Source organism: Oncorhynchus tshawytscha, unplaced genomic scaffold, assembly GCF_018296145.1.
Source record: "Oncorhynchus tshawytscha isolate Ot180627B unplaced genomic scaffold, Otsh_v2.0 Un_contig_5032_pilon_pilon, whole genome shotgun sequence".
Lineage (NCBI taxonomy): Eukaryota > Metazoa > Chordata > Actinopteri > Salmoniformes > Salmonidae > Oncorhynchus > Oncorhynchus tshawytscha.
Window position 1 is genome coordinate 17501 of NW_024608200.1, and position 5000 is coordinate 22500.

Here is a 5000-nt window from a genome sequence, read left to right on the forward strand (position 1 = left end):
TTTTTATTTATTATGGAGGTTGTTCGTTCTAAAAGAGGATCTTATGGCTCCATTATCTTATGGCTCCATTATCTTATGGCTCCATTATCTTATGGCTCCATTATCTTATGGCTCCATTATCTTATGGCTCCATTATCTTATGGCTCCATTATCTTATGGCTCCATTATCTTATGGCTCCATTATCTTATGGCTCTAGGATCTTATGGCTCCAGGATCTTATGGCTCCATTATCTTATGGCTCCAGGATCTTATGGCTCCATTATCTTATGGCTCCATTATCTTATGGCTCCATTATCTTATGGCTCCATTATCTTATGGCTCCATTATCTTATGGCTCCATTATCTTATGGCTCCATTATCTTATGGCTCCATTATCTTATGGCTCCATTATCTTATGGCTCCAGGATCTTATGGCTCCATTATCTTATGGCTCCAGGATCTTATGGCTCCATTATCTTATGGCTCCATGATCTTATGGCTCCAGGATCTTATGGCTCCAGTATCTTATGGCTCCATTATCTTATGGCTCCATTATCTTATGGCTCCAGGATCTTATGGCTCCATTATCTTATGGCTCCAGTATCTTATGGCTCCATTATCTTATGGCTCCAGGATCTTATGGCTCCATTATCTTATGGCTCCAGTATCTTATGGCTCCAGGATCTTATGGCTCCATTATCTTATGGCTCCAGGATCTTATGGCTCCATTATCTTATGGCTCCATTATCTTATGGCTCCAGGATCTTATGGCTCCATTATCTTATGGCTCCAGGATCTTATGGCTCCAGGATCTTATGGCTCCAGGATCTTATGGCTCCAGGATCTTATGGCTCCAGTATCTTATGGCTCCAGTATCTTATGGCTCCAGTATCTTATGGCTCCAGGATCTTATGGCTCCAGGATCTTATGGCTCCAGGATCTTATGGCTCCAGGATCTTATGGCTCCAGGATCTTATGGCTCCAGGATCTTATGGCTCCAGGATCTTATGGCTCCAGGATCTTATGGCTCCATTATCTTATGGCTCCAGGATCTTATGGCTCCAGGATCTTATGGCTCCAGGATCTTATGGCTCCAGGATCTTATGGCTCCAGTATCTTATGGCTCCAGGATCTTATGGCTCCAGGATCTTATGGCTCCAGTATCTTATGGCTCCATTATCTTATGGCTCCATTATCTTATGGCTCCAGGATCTTATGGCTCCAGGATCTTATGGCTCCAGGATCTTATGGCTCCATTATCTTATGGCTCCATTATCTTATGGCTCCAGGATCTTATGGCTCCAGGATCTTATGGCTCCATTATCTTATGGCTCCAGGATCTTATGGCTCCATTATCTTATGGCTCCATTATCTTATGGCTCCATTATCTTATGGCTCCATTATCTTATGGCTCCATTATCTTATGGCTCCATTATCTTATGGCTCCATTATCTTATGGCTCCATTATCGTATGGCTCCAGGATCTTATGGCTCCAGGATCTTATGGCTCCAGGATCTTATGGCTCCAGGATCTTATGGCTCCAGGATCTTATGGCTCCAGGATCTTATGGCTCCAGGATCTTATGGCTCCATTATCTTATGGCTCCAGGATCTTATGGCTCCAGGATCTTATGGCTCCAGGATCTTATGGCTCCAGGATCTTATGGCTCCAGGATCTTATGGCTCCAGGATCTTATGGCTCCATTATCTTATGGCTCCAGGATCTTATGGCTCCAGGATCTTATGGCTCTAGTATCTTATGGCTCCATTATCTTATGGCTCCATTATCTTATGGCTCTAGGATCTTATGGCTCCAGTATCTTATGGCTCCAGGATCTTATGGCTCCAGGATCTTATGGCTCCATTATCTTATGGCTCCAGGATCTTATGGCTCCAGGATCTTATGGCTCCAGGATCTTATGGCTCCAGGATCTTATGGCTCCAGGATCTTATGGCTCCAGGATCTTATGGCTCCAGGATCTTATGGCTCCAGGATCTTATGGCTCCAGGATCTTATGGCTCTAGTATCTTATGGCTCCAGGATCTTATGGCTCCAGGATCTTATGGCTCCAGGATCTTATGGCTCCAGGATCTTATGGCTCCAGGATCTTATGGCTCCAGGATCTTATGGCTCCATTATCTTATGGCTCCAGGATCTTATGGCTCCATTATCTTATGGCTCCAGGATCTTATGGCTCCAGGATCTTATGGCTCCAGGATCTTATGGCTCCAGGATCTTATGGCTCCAGGATCTTATGGCTCCAGGATCTTATGGCTCCAGGATCTTATGGCTCCAGGATCTTATGGCTCCAGGATCTTATGGCTCCATTATCTTATGGCTCCAGGATCTTATGGCTCTAGTATCTTATGGCTCCAGGATCTTATGGCTCTAGTATCTTATGGCTCCAGTATCTTATGGCTCCAGTATCTTATGGCTCCAGGATCTTATGGCTCCAGGATCTTATGGCTCCAGGATCTTATGGCTCCAGGATCTTATGGCTCCAGGATCTTATGGCTCCAGGATCTTATGGCTCCAGGATCTTATGGCTCCAGGATCTTATGGCTCCAGGATCTTTTGGTCCAGTATATTTTGGTCGTACTTTAGATCAGGGATTAAGCCGTGTTAAATTTACACAAAAGCTTTACCATCCAGAATTTTGTTTTTTGGAGGGGTGGTTCGTTGTTGCTAAATGAAAGTAGGGGAAACACTGCAGATGTAAGGGAAGGGGGGTACCTAGTCAGTTGTCCAACTGAAACGTGTCTTCCCCATTTAACCCAACCCTCTGAATCGGAGAGGTGATTGGGGGGCTGCCTTAATTGACATCCACCTCATCGGAGAGCAGTGGGTTAACTGCCTTGTTCAGGGGCAGAATGACAGATTTTTTTACCTTGTCAGCTCAGGGATTTGATCCTGCAACCTGTTACTGGCCCAACGCTCTAACCACTAGGCTACCTGTCTCCTCTAACCACTAGGCTACCTGCCTCCTCTAACCACTAGGCTACCTGCCTCCTCTAACCACTAGGCTACCTCCCTCCTCTAACCACCAGGCTACCTGCCTCCTCTAACCACTAGGCTACCTGCCTCCTCTAACCACTAGGCTACCTGCCTCCTCTAACCACCAGGCTACCTGCCTCCTCTAACCACCAGGCTACCTGCCTCCTCTAACCACCAGGCTACCTGCCTCCTCTAACCACCAGGCTACCTGCCTCCTCTAACCACCAGGCTACCTGCCTCCTCTAACCACTAGGCTACCTGCCTCCTCTAACCACTAGGCTACCTGCCTCCTCTAACCACCAGGCTACCTGCCTCCTCTAACCACTAGGCTACCTGCCTCCTCTAACCACTAGGCTACCTGCCTCCTCTAACCACCAGGCTACCTGCCTCCTCTAACCACCAGGCTACCTGCCTCCTCTAACCACTAGGCTACCTGCCTCCTCTAACCACCAGGCTACCTGCCTCCTCTAACCACCAGGCTACCTGCCTCCTCTAACCACCAGGCTACCTGCCTCCTCTAACCACCAGGCTACCTGCCTCCTCTAACCACCAGGCTACCTGCCTCCTCTAACCACCAGGCTACCTGCCTCCTCTAACCACCAGGCTACCTGCCTCCTCTAACCACTAGGCTACCTGCCTCCTCTAACCACTAGGCTACCTGCCTCCTCTAACCACTAGGCTACCTGCCTCCTCTAACCACTAGGCTACCTGCCTCCTCTAACCACCAGGCTACCTGCCTCCTCTAACCACTAGGCTACCTGCAGTATTTTCATCAGTAGTGATGTGATGCAATAATCACTGATGGGGTTAAATCTGTAGTACTGCCATGCTTACCGGAAACTAATGATGGGGTTAAATCTGTAGTACTGCCATGCTTACCGGAAACTAATGATGGGGTTAAATCTGTAGTACTGCCATGCTTACCGGAAACTAATGATGGGGTTAATTAAATCATGTTAACTAACTATAGGGTTTAATCTGATGATGATATTTAGTTTACTATGTTAACTAACTATAGGGTTTAATCTGTGATGATGATATTTAGTTTACTATGTTAACTAACTATAGGGTTTAATCTGATGATGATATTTAGTTTACTATGTTAACTAACTATAGGGTTTAATCTGATGATGATATTTAGTTTACTATGTTAACTAACTATAGGGTTTAATCTGATGATGATATTTAGTTTACTATGTTAACTAACTATAGGGTTTAATCTGATGATGATATTTAGTTTACTATGTTAACTAACTATAGGGTTTAATCTGATGAGGATATTTAGTTTACTATGTTAACTAACTATAGGGTTTAATCTGATGATGATATTTAGTTTACTATGTTAACTAACTATAGGGTTTAATCTGATGATGATATTTAGTTTACTATGTTAACTAACTATAGGGTTTAATCTGATGATGATATTTAGTTTACTATGTTAACTAACTATAGGGTTAAATCAGTTGATGATATTTAGTCTTCTATAGTCTTCTCTAGAAGAGTTGATTTCAGTCAGTTGAGTTGATTTCAGTCAGTAGAGTTGATTCTCTGTAGAAGAGTTGATTTCAGTCAGTGGAGTTGATTCTCTGTAGAAGAGTTGATTTCAGTCAGTGGAGTTGATTCTCTGTCGAAGAGTTGATTTCAGTCAGTTGAGTTGATTCTCTGTAGAAGAGTTGATTTCCGTCAGTTGAGTTGATTCTCTGTAGAAGAGTTGATTTCAGTCAGTAAAGTTGATTCTCTGTAGAAGAGTTGATTCTCTGTAGAAGAGTTGATTTCAGTCAGTTGAGTTGATTCTCTGTAGAAGAGTTGATTTCCGTCAGTTGAGTTGATTCTCTGTAGAAGAGTTGATTTCAGTCAGTAAAGTTGATTCTCTGTAGAAGAGTTGATTCTCTGTAGAAGAGTTGATTTCAGTCAGTTGAGTTGATTTCTCTGTCTCTCTGTGTGTGTAGAAGTGTATCTACTGCCGTAAGCGGTGTGAGGCGTGGCCAGGGCGGGGGAGGGGCATGTATCCAGTGTTCGTGTGGT

General features: G+C 44.3%; 1 pseudogene; it reads left to right on the forward strand.

Annotated features, from left to right (window-relative positions):
• The window catches only part of LOC121843330, a 22227-nt pseudogene that overhangs the window by 4709 nt on the left and 12518 nt on the right, over positions 1-5000 (forward strand).